The 15,900-nt window shown below is 36.8% G+C and overlaps 1 pseudogene; it reads right to left on the reverse strand.

Moving 5' to 3' along the window:
- Positions 1–354: 354 nt before the first annotated feature.
- Positions 355–2,944, reverse strand: LOC106845812 (flotillin-1 pseudogene; annotated as a pseudogene).
- Between the last annotated feature and the right edge of the window lie 12,956 nt (positions 2,945–15,900).

Consider the following 15,900-nt stretch of genomic DNA (forward strand, 5'->3'; position numbering starts at 1 on the left):
CACACACATGTGTAGAAAAGTGGCCCATACCTCATAGCAAGACTTTCAAAATTACGCGGGAGGGGGGAGGGGTTTCCCTGCAAAATAGTACATTTGTATCATGTTGAGCAGCTTAAAATGCTTTTTTTCCTTATTGTATGTTACTGAATGGAGATTACATATCTCTATATTAGCTGCAAATAATAAACTAGAGTTTTTTTTTAATTTAAATAAATTTAGCAATTTATTTGACAAGTGAAGTTGAGACCCTTCCCTCCAGGCCAGGTCATTCCCCAGTCTTAGTCAGGAAAGAATTCTAGACAACAAGCTCAGACAGTCTAATTTAATTAGGAAGCTCAAGTTAACTAAATTGGGGGTGGGGTGGGATAATCAGAAGGCTGGCCTGGAACCTCTTGTGGACTGGCAGTCTTGGTTGCATGGGGCTGGGAAGGAAAGCAACCCTTCCCCTCCAAGGCAAGGTACAGGCTATTTGGCAAGGAGAGGTGAGGGGTGGAACCCCACTGTCAAAGAACATGCCAGTTGAAGGAGGCCAGTTGAAGTGCATACAGTATGGGGACCATTCAGGCAGCTTGGTCCATGAGGCTGGGTGTCAGCGAAGGTTGAGGGCTCAGGCTGTTCACAAATACTTGAGGTTCACCTGGGAGATGCTGACACCTCTGACTCTCCTCATGCTCTCAGGGAGGCAGCTTAGGGTGTCCAGTACCTCCTGGGAGTCCCATTGCACACCCAGCTGGGTGAGCAGTGTGGGATAGGCTTCAGAGAGACCAAAGAAAAGACCTAGAGACAGCAAATGAGACATATAGGTTTATTGGGAATCACTTACAGTGAATGTCCAGTGGCGGCTGGCTGGACAGAAATGTGCACCCGCTACCACCCACGGAGAGAAGCTGGCTTAAGTAGGCAGAGGAACAAAGGCTGTGTGCTTGCCAAGGGGGATTGTCCCTGTATGACCTGCATTCCAAGGACTGGAATGCCCCCTGAAACCCCTGAGGGCCTCCGTGTTCCCTCAGTTGGAGGCAGTCTTTGTGCTAACTATCCTGGGAGAAACAGCTGGGTTGACTAAGCCCAGGACTGTTATCATCATGAGTGCTAGCGCTAGCCCAGACAAGGGGCCCCAGGAATGCATGGCTTAAAGGGCACATAGGCTAGTGTTCCCACACTCGGTCATTTTGGCCACCCCCACGGCCCTACTTCCACTGGACCCCAGTGTGATCTTGTTGGCCAAGATCAAGGTACCACTGATCTCTGCCACCTGGGGCAGCTTCTCTAGCAGAATGTCCAGCCAAGCAGCCTCCAGGTACTGCTGGAACTCTTCTGCCTTCTTGGCCATCTTCTCAAGCTTGACCCAGAGCTCCAATCTCTGTGGCAAAGCCTTGGCATCCTCCCGCATCTGCACAGACTCGGCTTCTGTCTGCCTGCAGAATCAGCTGAGACGTTTCTGCCTCAGCTAGGTGCTCCAGCTTGTAGCGCTAGACTTCTACCGGCTTCAGAACGCGGACCTCGAGCTCCCTCTCTCAGTGTGCGATCTCTTGCTCCTGCACTGCCACCTGCTGTGCCCGCTCCACCACCTGCATCTGTACCCACTTTTCCTCCATCTGCTGCTTAGTCTTGGCCACCTGAAGCTGACAGTCCAGCTCAAGCTGCTGGTGGTGACTTTGATGTCATACACAGCCTTCTCAGCTCCTAGTCCCTCTGCCCCTTGGTCATCTCCATCTCACTCAGGTGCTGAGCACTCACCTTTTCCTTTTTGGCTTTGGCCTCCTGGATCCCAGCATCTCTCTTGGCATCCACCTCCCCAATAGGAACATCATTTTGGACTTGAGAAGTTAGAGCCTTCCCCAAGGAGTGCAAATAGTCCTGATGATCATGAGTGTCCTTCAGTGTAGCTAACCATGCCAGTAAGTCTTTAACAATTTACAAAAAATGGTTATTGCTATTGTAATAAAAAAACAAAAAAGTCTTCTTCTCATTAAAAGGTTTTTGTTCCAGCCAATAAATCCCCCTTTTAACCTTAGTGTACCAGTTTTTCTGTTACTTGCAACAAAGAAACAACTCAATTTAACTAATCTCAAATTTTTCCGTTTATATATATTTCTTTTTAATTCAGTCAAGGAGGTTTTTTGTAATAGTTCAACATATTACTGTTTAATCTAGTAAACTGAAAACTCTTTATACCTCAGTTGTGGTGTTAAATTATTTTCTTATATTTTGGACGTTCCATGCATTGGATACATGGCCACACTTTTGTTTTTTTTTTTTTTTGAGGAAGATTAGCCCTCAGCTAACTACCGCCAGTCCTCCTCTTTTTGCCGAGGAAGCCTGGCTCTGACCTAACATCCGTGCCCGTCTTCCTCTAGTTTATACGTGGGACGCCTACCACAGCATGGCTGCCAAGCAGTACTATGTCCGCACCCGGGATCCGAACCAGCGAACCCCGGGCCGCCGAGAAGCGGAACGTGCGAACTTAACCGCTGCGCCACCGGGCCGGCCCCAATGGTGCCACACTTTTGGTCTTTAAGTTTAGTGTATGAGAAAAACCTTCTACAATAACATGATCTGCTCCTCATTCTCTCTCTGCACCTGTGTATAAAATAACCACACATTCCAGACGAAAAGCCCTATGCCCTTCTCTCTACGCTTATCTTGTAAAGAGAAAGCTGTAGTTTCCGACAATCTATAACACTAGTGGATTTGAAGGGGCGAGGGCAGATCATTAATTGATGGGAATTATAATGAGCTGTTGTATATAATTATACAACTTCATAAAAATCTGGGAGTAAATTACTCCAATCTTAAAAAAAAGAAGTCAAAAAATACATGAAGTTAGTCAATGAGAAAGGAAGATTATTCTTTTAAGTTTACTGATTTCAGATGTAGAGGCTATGCTATATGTCTTAGAAATAGTACTTGAGAGGTAGTTAACATAAAATGTTCTCATGTTCATAGCTGGTTATGATCTTTGGGGTTGAGAAATTTTCTTTGGAACAATAAGTTAAGTGGGAAGAGATCAATAGATATATTTTTTGTGGAAAATTTCGACCTACTAACTACATTATAAATATATAACTTTTATATATTTATTATAGTATCTGCTGAAGTGAACTATATTACCAAAATAAACAAACAAACAAACAAAACATAAGTGAGTACTAAAATTCTAGAATGGAATACTAAGGAGCAATATGTAATTGAGTTTCCTGCACATATATTTACTAATGGAACAGATAACCATCTATAGTGATTGATTAAAATCATAAAAATCTTTTAGGGCATTTACTTAAACCAGGAAATTTAAAGTGTAGTGCCATATTATGATTTCTCTGGTCCATACGATCTGAGTGCCTATTGATCATTTAATAATCACTGTTTTGCCTTTTTACTGACACATAAAATATCCACATATGCTATTTACTAGCAAAGAGATGACACTAATCTGAATATCCACCCACAAAGATAGCCAGGAACAGAATTCAGGCAAACAAAGATTATCTCCCTATGATATTAATTATACTATCATTAGTTCCAAGAGCCCAAGGCCACTTTTGGATAAGATGCTGAAATAATCCATTATAACAATTTCCAAATTAGCCTACAAAACAACTTTTAACAAAACCTGCCATCATAGTGAATTAGATCATAGCCCACCTTGGGACTTTTGTTATGCTCCACATTCAGTCGAAACATGACTAAACTCCTCCTGTTGTAAGGAAGATGCTGTGAATTTCATCAAGGCTAGAATTTCACAACACAGTACTGCAGCTCAGTTATAACCCAATATGGTTTACTTCCCAGAAAAGCTGGACATTTGGTCCTGTGGTTGATTAGATTGGGTCAAACTGGGAAGGCATTTTAATATTCACTGTTTGGTTAAGCTTCCGTTCTCAGTGGTCAAAAATAAATAACAATAATATTAATGATAATGAGAAAATAATAATAATAATAATGCAATATTTGCTACTTAGAAAAATTAACTTAAAACATTTTTCAATATTGTCCTTAAAATTTACACAGTGACAGGATAAAATGCATAGAAACAATGAATACTATGGTATAAATAATAAATAATAAGAATTTGGTAATATTTCTTAATAACAAAATGCTACAATTAAAAAGAAAAGAAGCCCTCTTTTATTTAATAAGACTTTTTGGTAAAATATGCTTGTAAATAATGTTTTTTAATTGAAATAATGTGTATAAAATGGATTATTATTAGGAGAAATTATATTTTACAAATAAGATAAAAATTTTCTTTTTTTCCCTTTCTCGAAATAGCAGCAGCTCAGTTTTCTAATTTAAACAATTTGCTGTTACATATTTTCACCAGAAAAAAAATCTAAAGACAAAAAAAAACTAAAACCACACACACACACACAAATCCTACCTCAGTTGTATACTTCCGTTATGCATCATGCATTGTATCACTAATAATCATTTAGCATTGGGCCAGCCAGCCTGGTTGGTCAAAAATTTAAACATATATTTTCAATATATAGGAGTTTGTAAGCTCAATAAAAGACACATCTCTTATAAAAATTAATGAATGGGAAAATAAGATCTCTGTGTCCACTTTCCTATACTTTTTGAATTTGAGATGTGTATCTATAACCTGTACAGTATGATATTTTGCTATGTATTTATTTTATACACAAATATGCTATTGAGCTCTAACAAGAGAATCTAATAATGACTTGTAATCTCCCCCACATGGAAAAAACCTCATAAAATAAGCTTTGATATATTTCTTCTTTTTGTTGGATAGAGTTTCCAACAGCCAATCAGTGTCTCTACCTAAAATGACCACAAAAGTCAACAAAACATAGATATAATCTGTTTGAAGGAGTGGAAAGCTAACTGTGTCAATCAGAATTAGAGAGACAAGGGCCCAGAGCAGGAGAAATCTTGAAGAAGTGACCTAGCTCCTGTAGCCACTTCTACTCTAAGACAATTTCCTAATTCTGATTAGAGCAGGAGGTTAAAGATCCAAATCACAGCCCAGGGGATAGCTCTGTGACTAGACAAAGATGCCGGAAGAATTTCTAGTGCAGACGTGGGGACTTCAATGACAAGATATGACTGGTTTCCCTCAATACATTTGCTGAATACTAGAGTTAACTGGAATTCATGACTAAAATCGTTAGCAAAAGTTCTCCGACAAGCAAACAGGTCATTTTTCAAAGCTCCATTAGGCAAATATTAGAGGTCAAAAGCCACTAGAGCAACGGGTCTACAAAATAAAAGAGAATTATAGTTGAAAACTTTGGAAACCCAAGAGCGAATGAAAGGTAAATCTAGATTTATAAAGAATGCAATACAGCCTCAATTCAAGACAGTCCATAATTAATGAGAATAGCCACTACTCTATTGATCATTTCCAAAGGAAAATAACATTATCTGAAGATTCTAAAGTTTTTTATTTTTTCCCAAAATATCTAGCATTGCCAAACTTTACTAGGTTCACGTATATACACACATAAACACAAACACAAAATAGATCATTTGACTAAAATGAAAAAAAAAATGAACTATACCCACAGGTAATCCAAGTATTGGGGTTACCTAACGAGGATTTAAAATAATTCCAATTAAAATGTTCCAGAATATACAGAAAACTATGAAAAAAGAGAAAAACGCATAGAGGATTTAACAGTAAATTGGAGTCTATAAAACGAATTTTAAAAATCTAGATGCTCTAGTACATATGAAATGAAGAACTCTGAAATGAATTTAACAGTAGCTTATATACAGCAAAAATAAATAAATGAGTGATGAACTGGAAGATAGGTCAACTCAAGGTATCCAAACAGAAGCATAGGAAAGCAAAGAGAAAGGCACAGAGACAAAGAGACAGGTAATTTTTGCAAAATATCATCTGCTACTCTTTCAGCTGCATTTTTGTTAACATGTGTTTTATTTCCAGTTCCCTTATGTATAAATGTTAACAAGATACTCAATGACATATATACATTCACCAAAATCCAAAGCATCTCATATAGTGTTAAAGCACTTATTGTTAGAAGAATGCAGTAAGTGGAATAGTGTTTGTGGAATGTCTCTTGTGGCCCATGCTCAAGCTATTCCTAATAACTTAACAGATTGATCAGGGTCCTATATTTTAGATGGTTAAATTAATCATTAGTCATGTATCCCACTACAAATTATACGCTATAACAATTAGTCATATATGCTATTCCATTTCCCAAAATTTCTTGGCTAGCTTTTCTGAAAAAGACAATGGTATAATATAAGCAATATAATGAATCAAGTTACTTTTGATGGTAATCAACTCTACACATCATCTCACCAGGTAGTAACAGTACACTGGAAAAATCAGACACCCTAGGGGAGGAACAGTGAATGAACTCTTTAGGAGTTTCCAACCAAAAAAAAAGAAAGAAAGAAAAAGAAAAAGAAAAGAAGAAGAATATATGCTTGACTTTCTTCAAAATTGAGATAAAACATAAAAGGAAACCTTAGCCAACTCTATGACAGTCTAGCAGTGAATTTTCTACTTTAGCCAGTCATCATACCCGGCAGCAGATGCTATTAGAGGAATTACATAATTCAAGCCATAAGACTGAACATTTACCTTCCAGGAAATATCTAGTTTTCTCAGAGCCCAGCAGGGACACTTGCAAGTGAAGATATTTTGAGTGTAGTATGCCTCTACTACTTCTACAGAACTACAGAATGTAGTTCTGCCATTCTTCCACTGAATGCAAAATTATTGCTTTCAAAAGTTCCAAAATTTCTATTTAGCGTAACAATAAAACAAAGTGCAGACTTGCCCAACATCCAACGCTAAGCCGTCAACGGTAAATTGCTCCCATTTACAGTCTCATTCATTCCAATCGTGCATTCTGGTACAGGTGATGCTATCATACCGTGGTACAGATTAATCTACAGTTTCACCATAACACTGGTGACTGCTGCCATAGTATGAATTTACCCTGCAGCTTTCAATTTTAGTCATCTGATTGTGTCCTCTTGTCTTCCAGTGTATTATGCATCAAAATCTATTCCCCCTCCAAACTTTTGTTATCTACCCAAGGCTATATAACTTTATACTGTACAATCTTAGAACCCCAGCTAGAGATTTGGTGAAAGATACTGACCCTCAAATCACTCATCCTCTACCACTACCACATTGAAAGACTGAATTTATTCAGTACCTTGTTTTAATATCTTGGTGTTTTTTTATTTAATCTCCTTTTACAGTTTTGGATTTATATGTATTCAAGATAGGATAAAGGGAAAATATTTGACAGGTTCTTTTAGCTGCTGTGTTCCCTGGCCAGGAGTTAATTTTCCTCCATCCAGATGGCAACAATGCACCAACTAGCTTTTTGTTCCCTTTTTTTGTTGTTGGCCCAGGACCACTTCATTGCAACGAATCTCTGCTTCTGTCATCATATTTCTTTCTCTTACTCTCACCATCCTGCCTTCCTCTTATAAGGACCCTTGTGATTACATTATCTTTATCCAGATAATTCAGGAAAATCTTAAGCTCCTTCGCTTAATCATACACACAGATTCTTTGGCTATAAAGTAACATGTACATAGGTTTAGAGGATTAGCACATGGCTTCTTGAGGGGAGGGTCATTTTTCTTCCTGCCGCAGTTTCAAATATGTCTCAATTTTTTCTTTGTTTGATTTTGTTTACTTTGCCTTCCCATATGAGTGGATGTATTATCATTTAAGGGATTGGCAGCAACCAGAAAATATTTCATAGCCATTTCCTAATTTTTATGCCCTCCCCATTTTTTGCAATCTACCCTGAAATGCCCATTCTGCTTTTTCAGCAGCAATGGTCATGGGTTTGGACTGACAATCAAATTCTTGAAAAAGAATAAGCTTCTATCAATATCAAGTGTATTTACCTATAGCTAAGAGAGGATTTTCTCTTTTTCTGAGGTTGAGAGAACCAGCACAGTATAGCTAACATCCATGACTTCCAGCCACCATTTCCAAAGGCCCAGATATTCTTCAGTCTAGATGTGTGTAATTATGAGAGACGAACGTAGCTGTTTGAGGAAGAGGTCGGCTCAAAGAAGCTGTAGTTTCCCTTCAGTGACTACTCTGAGCTGGTCACATTACTCCCGTTAGGCCATGTGACTAGCTAGTTACAAAATCGTCAAGGGACACATAACCAATAGCCATTATTCATTATCTAGTTATTCATTACTTGATAAATAATGTTGACAATGAGATACAGATGCTTAATTCAGTACATAGCCGTGGGCCAGATTCTCATTTATTATCGATCCAATACAATCAAATTCCTAATAGTTCCTTGAGTTGATGTTGCAAAGTGGATTTAATCAAGAATCAAATCCTCAGATATTCTTGTTGCTAGAGGAAAGACTACCAAAATAGTGATTAACCCTTTCCTTCTAGTATCTTTCATCATATTTTGGAAATTTGTGTCCATTATCACTTCAAATATTGGCTTTCTGTATCCTCTCTCTCCTCACATTCTCGGATCCAAATCACCCATGTTTAATACTTTCACTGATTTCCACAGTACTCTACTCTAGTCTTGCTCTCTCTCTCTCCTACCTCACATGTTCTACTTTTGCTGTTACTGACACTCCTTTCACTGAGATGTGGGGTCTATGTTCCCTCCCATTGAATCTGAGGTTAGCCTTGCGAACTACTTAGACCTTTAGTGGCTTTTGAAGGTAAGACATAAAAAAGATATAGCTTCTATCTTTCACCCCAAAGACACTTGCCTTTCGAATCCAACCACAATCTTGAGAGGAAGTCAACATGGAGAGTCCATGTGGACAAGCCAGGCCAAGGTAGCAAGTAAATGAGGTACTTCTGTCTGTCAGTCAGCATCTTTCTTCAGACATACGAATTAGTGACCCTTCAAATGATGTTATCCTCCAGACTTGCAGTCTTCCCTCTTAGGCCCCAGACATCATGGAGTCGAGATAATCTATCCCTACTGTGGTCTCTCTGAATTCTTAACCCATGTTATCCAGGAGAATAATTGGTGATTGTTTTATGCTGAGATAATTTGCTTACAGTTTTGAGGTAAGCTTTGAAGTATTTTGCTACCCAGCTGTAATAACTAGAACAGGGAATGATAAGGGAATGAAGGGCAGTCTGCCGCTACTGGGTAAACATATACTTCATCTGAATATGAGGAATAGTAAATGGGGAATATCTTTGGAAAGATTTCATAGGTGTTGGTGAGAATGGCAGCATGTGTTGGTGGAATCATGGGATTATAAAATTCTCTATGTCTCCTACAAAAATTTGCCATTAGCCTGCCAGATATAATTACACCAGGCCTGGGACTGCATGTGTTAACCTGGCAAAGGGAAACTTCTACTCAGGACTGTATTTTAATTCCTCAGAATAAGACAACAGGGGGTTCAAGAGTGACTTCCCTTCAAAGACTAAACTAGGATGGATTATATGTCCTACCCAACTTCCTACTGGTAAAGGTAATCCCACTTTATTTTATTTTTCTAACACTGCTCCTTCCAGGGACCAAACCAAAAAGGAAACTCTGATGAGTCTATTCTTGAAACTTGCCCTGCGGGTTGCCATTATGGATGGCTCAATCAGAGACTCCCATTCAGAATGTCAAGTCTGTACAATGACAGGAAGTAAATGGAAGATGAGGGAAATTGTCACAGAAAGTAATGAAGTCCATAAATGGATAATGATGCTGAGGAAGAATACCATCACTCTCTTCAAAGACCTCATATCAGCATAAGAGAATATTCAGGCTTGTTTCTCTCAATTGTGTGCCAATTCATGGCCAATTCTCAAAGACATTCCTGATTTGTTATCCTCTGAGAAGAACTGAATGAATTCAAACTATGAAATTTACCTGACAAGTATACTTTGATGATTTGAGGAAAAGACATCAATCTGTGTCCTATGATATTCCACTTGAATATAGCAGCGTGGAAATTTTCATTTGGGTTACATTTTTTATTATTTTTATAATATTGGGTTTTATTCAGCCTGGAGATAAATCTTCCCTTTGAGCTTGACTGGATTTACTCTGACTGGCATACGACATCTGATGCATGTGTTGCTATGAATCAGAATGACATGCTGTTCAGGCAATTTCCTAGGAATGAAGGACAACACATTTCCTAGCGGACACAGTTCTAATAGGCATATACATTATACTTAAATTGCTTCAATGCCACAAGTATTCAATGGACACAACACTTGTCGTAGCGTAATCAACACTGGTCCCGATTCATAAGAGAGCCTTGGGGATCTTGGGAACTAGATTGAATGTGTGGAGCCAAAAGGAAATTTATTATCTGAAGGTTAGGGCACAATGATGATGACAAGATAACTCCTAGGTGGGGACCCTAATGTCATTCACTTCTAAGAAATTGTTCATGTTTGGTAATTAACCTAGAAAGTTGATGGAGCAACTGCTTCAAAGCCAATTTTGAATTAATCTCACTGGAAATCTTGGACAGAGTGCATACTTTCATTTAGAAAAGTACTTAACATGTTAATTTCACTGCATTCTGATATGTTTAAAGGACATGACTAGGAGTGCTGAAGGCTCAGGATAGTGGGGTCAATTTGGGGAAATACTATGGACTGCTTATATAATGCAAAATCATCACTACCAATTTTACTACTTACTGCTGCATCCTCTTGGCCCCTGTGCCCAGAAATAAAAGAAACTTACATTTCCTCTGATACATTCTTTGGAACAGTTAGATTAACGATCAACACCATGTTGATTCCATGGAAGGCAGAAGATTGGCTTTCCCCAGTGATATCTGGAAACATGCGTCAAAGAAAACATGTTCTTTTTGGCTTTGTCATAGTTATTCCCCAAGATGATGAAACTTGGACTTTGCATAACAATTATTCCCAAGGACTCTAAGATAGGAAACGTAGAGTATATAGGAAAGAGCATTTTGGGTTTTTTTTCCCCGAGAAAATATAAAACACTGACATTAATATTAAATAATGTGTGGTGTGTTAATCATTATATTAATGCCTTTTCAACAACTCTATAGGGTGATAAATGTATTTGTGGTTCAAATGTATAGTCAAATAAGAATGAAAGTATGTAGAAAACTACCCCCAAGAAAAAAATACATTTTAAAAAGGTGGCTTAAAATTCAAACTCATATAATACACATGGAGACTGATAATAGAAAAAGGAAGAAATAAATTTAGCTTTGGGAAAGTTACACACACCTTTAAAACTTCTATCAACGTCTGTAGAAACTTGCAAGTAACAGTAAGGAAAGCTGTATGGAAAATATTCCAGTTGGTAAAGGACCACTAGAAAATTTCTCAGGGCTATGGACATGTTTAACATGTTTGAGGAGGGAATTCTAATTTTCTAGAAGTTTTTTCCCCTTAAAATGTCTCAGTAAACTTATCAAGTGTCCCAATGATCAGGGTTGGGATAAACTGGAAGAAAAGAATTAGAAGAAAGTTCGAAGAATTTTATTACAGCCTCAGGATGCGTGAAGCTTTTGCCTGTGTTTGAATACTTTGTATAACCTTTACTCATGGAATTACTCAAGGTTGACCTAAATCTACTTTATCCTGGACAAAGGAGAATCTGAACAAAGGCTATGGGCCAGACCAAGCACCCGTAGCTCTTTGCTGAGATCGTTTATTGAGTAATGAGTAACTGAGAATGATGAGATGCAGCTTGTCTGGGGAATGGAAGTGAGTCACATTTCTCTGAGTGGGCTATGTGATTAAGCCAAAGTGATACCATAGTGGATAGCTTTCTGGAGCTGAGATTGTCTACAAACACTCAGCCTCTCAGGTTGTGAACACCCACATGCAATATGGAATGGGACATCAGATGCTGTGCATGGGAGTCAGGAGATCGTTGCTCTGCTGTTACCAAACATTTTTTGCTGTTTCCTTTCCTGTATCTTTTCCTAAAGTTCAGTAAATGTGGTGTCTGATGAAGCCACTGTTTTATCAATTATATAGTCAAGCTGAATCTAATATGCCACTGCTGCTAATAAGGTGAAACGGACAGCATGATGATCAGTCCGTGGAATGAAGATAGTTCACCAGTCATAAACCAAATAATTATAAAAACATTAAGACATATCACAGTAAGACAACTAGAAACTTAAAACACCACCTTAAAACTACCCAGAAAAAGTACATATGGTCAAAGGAGCTGTGACATGACAGACAACCAAGTTTTCAAGAATATCCACATTTATTTCAAGTAAATGTAGAACATTTACTGAAAGTGATTATGTTTGCTGGGCCATAAAGCACATATCAACAAATTTCACAATGTTGAACATTATTCACAGTACAATATCTGACTAAATTGACCATAGACTTGTCCATAAACAAGTTTCAAAGCATTGAAATCATGCATAATATTATCTTGACATATAATTTCAAAAAGAAAAGTAAAGGCTAATACTTTAGTCATTTAGTTAAACCGACATGGGGAAATATTTTGTCATGATGGAAACACTCAAACTAGATTGCAGTGAGGATTGTGTATTGTGTGAATTTCTTTGACATGTACACTTACAATGAATGAATTGTATGGTATGCATGTATGAACTTACCATTTTAATTTTTAAGAAATATTTATGAAAAAATAAAATAGATCATATGACATTTTTAAGTTCAGTAAATTTGGTGTCAAAGCTCTCTGAACATGGTTTTATCCTGAGCTCATTACAAGCAGAGTTTTTCCAGGGATAATAGTATGCTTAACAGTTTCACGTTTTTATATAATATGTGGTATCAATCACTTTAAGTGAAAAAATAGCCATCAGATGAATAGATATTAAGTCCACTTGATTAAATTTAGAAATAATTATTGTCTTTTTAACTTTTTTATCATGGATATTTTTCTGTCAAACTTAATAGACTAAATAAGAAAAATCAATAGGATCACTTTTAAGTATAAGCTTTTATTCAGAATGAGGCAACATGAAAATGATTCCAAAGGAGAGTTCTAATTTGGGGAAAAAAAGGTATAGTTTTAGCAAGAGAGGTCACCAAAATTTCAACTAGTTTTGAGAATAGGAAATCAAAAGAGTCTTAGCGTGAATAGCCAAAGCATTCTTGAGAAAAGAGAACAGAGTTGGAAGCATCACATTCGAAATTATAGTAATCAAAACAGCATGGTACTGCCACAAAAACAGACACATAGATCAGTGGAACAGAACTGAGAGCCCCAAAATAAAACCACACATCTATGGACAGCTAATCTTTGACAAAGCAGCCAAGAACATACAACTGAGAAAGGAAAGTCTCTTCTATAAATGTTGTTGGGAAAACCGGACAGTCACATGCAAAAGAATGAAAGCAGACCATTATCTTTCACCAGACACAAAAATTAACTCAAAACAAATTAAAGACTTAAAGGTAAGACCTAAAAGCATAAAACTCCTAGACAAAAACATAGGCAGTACGCTATTTGATATCAGTCTTAGCAGTATCTTTTTGAATACTATGTGTCCTCAGGCAAGGGAAACAAAAGAAATAAACAAATGGGACTATGTCAATTAACAAGGGAAGTTACACAAATGGCAAGGGAAACCACAAACAAAATGAAAAGACAGCTTACCAACTGGGAGAAAATATTTGCAGATCATATATCTGATAAGGTGTTAATTTCCACAAGATATACTCATGCAACACAACAACAAAAAAATAACTCAATCAAGAAATGGATAGAGGATATGAAAAGACATTTTTGTAAAGAAGACATACAGATGGTCAACAGGCACGTGAAAAGATCTTCAACATCACTAATTATTAGGAAAATGTAGATCAAGACTGCAGTGAGATATCACCTCATACCCGTCAGAATGGCTATAATTAACAAGACAAGAAACAACAAGTGTTGGAAAGGATGTGGAGAAAAGGAAACCCTCATGTATTGCTGGTGGGAATGCAAACTGGTGCAGCCACTATGGAAAACAGTATGGAGATTTCTCAAAAAATTGAAAATAGAAATACCGTATGATCTAGCTATTCCACTTCTAGATATTTATCCAAAGAGCAATAAAAAACACTAATTTGAAAAGATATATGCACTCCTATGTTGATTGCAGCATTATTCACAATAACCAAGGATTGGAACCAAGTGTCTATCAACAGACAAATGGAAAAAGACGTTTTATACATATACAATGGAATACTACTCAGCCATAAAAAAGACAAAATCATGCCATTTGTGAGAACATGGTAGACTCTGCGGATATTAAGCTACTCAAAATAAGCCAGACAAAGACAAACACTGTATGATTTCACTCATATGTGGAAGATGACCAAACAAACACATAGATAAGGAGAAAAGATAGAAAAGATTGGTGGTTACTAGAGGGGAAGAGGATGAGGGGAGGGTGAAAGGAGAAAAGGGGCACATATATATGCTGATGGATGGAAGCTAGACTTCTGGTGGTGCACCTGATGCAGACTATACATAAGCCAAAATATAATGATGTACACATGAAATTTACACAATGTTATAAACCAAAGTGACCTCGAAAAATAACAATTTTTTTAAAAAAAAGAGTCTTAGAAAATAAAGGAATTATTCATGTAGTTTAGCAGTCTGTGGTTGTTTGGATAGTAACAGGAGTTTAGCAAAAAAGGTAGGAGGTACAGTAGGGTTAAGTTAATCTGAGAGCCAATGTGACAATTTTCAATTCTATAGGGACTCCTGCCAGAGAGAAAAATACAGTAAACCCCAGCTACACATCGACCATTTTAGCAATTGTCAGCAATTTGACAATCAGGCTTTTTTTTTTTTTCTTTTCATTTCTATTCGCCCTCACACTCACTCACTCTTAGTTATTTAGTTACATGGCATAGCATTCATTTATTTACTTATTTTATTTACTTTATTTGGTTAGCTTATTTATTTATTTTTGTGGGAGCATTTTAAAGAAACTATCAGCACCATAATATTTAATTGGCTAAGACTAAGTCCTTGAAATGCAAGAATTTTTGTTTTTACATACATATTATGCCATTATCATACACAGAATTACTAAAATAATTCTTTAATATCATCCATACCCAGTTCATAATCACAGCTCCTATTGCATAAAAAAAAAAGACATATCTGAATTAGGATACAAGAAAAGGGCTACATGGTAAAATTAGATGACAGGATCCTAAATCATTTTCATTTTCTAATAAACCCTTTTCTTTTATTTTCTGAAGCAGTTAATTTGTTAAAGAATCAGGTCATTGATATTGTAAAAGTCCTCACTTTATTAATAATAGGTTTATTAATAATAGGTTAATTAAAAAGTGAAACGTTAAACTGAAAGATCTAAACATCCATTATGCAACATATCTTTAATGGTGTGTCACAGACCTTTAACTTACTAAAATTATAACAAAGGAGTCTATCGAATTTCACTACAAAATGTTTTGTAAAATAGCAATTATGTACTAATCACCTCTGGGGCACATCAAGGGGTAGGAAGAAGCTCTCATGTGAAATTAAGCTACTGAGATTCAACTAACTATTTGCAATTGTTGTTATTCCCCAACCAAATAAGAAATAATTGTCAACACTGCCAAAGTTAAACAATATATGAATTAGTAAGGGAAACATACCACTCCTATTCATAAAGAAAGGATTAGTGTTTACTTTCACTATACAAATTCTGTTTAATATTCAATAAAAAAATCAGATTAACAAAAGCAGGGAAATTAGAAGATTTCACATAACATTGGAGACAATATTTAGAAGATCTGTAGAATTTTAATCATGGTAACGTAAAATGTCAGCTTCAAGCTAAATGTTTATAACAGTTAGGAGTCCTCCACGTCTTCTGAAAATATTAAGCTTTCCTAGTATAAAAAAGTAGAAATATTCTAATAGATAGCATAGTACCTAACTATCTTATGGACTTTAAATAGGGTGGCCATATAAT

The sequence above is a fragment of the Equus asinus genome, chromosome 11, assembly GCF_041296235.1.
Source record: "Equus asinus isolate D_3611 breed Donkey chromosome 11, EquAss-T2T_v2, whole genome shotgun sequence".
Taxonomy (NCBI): domain Eukaryota; kingdom Metazoa; phylum Chordata; class Mammalia; order Perissodactyla; family Equidae; genus Equus; species Equus asinus.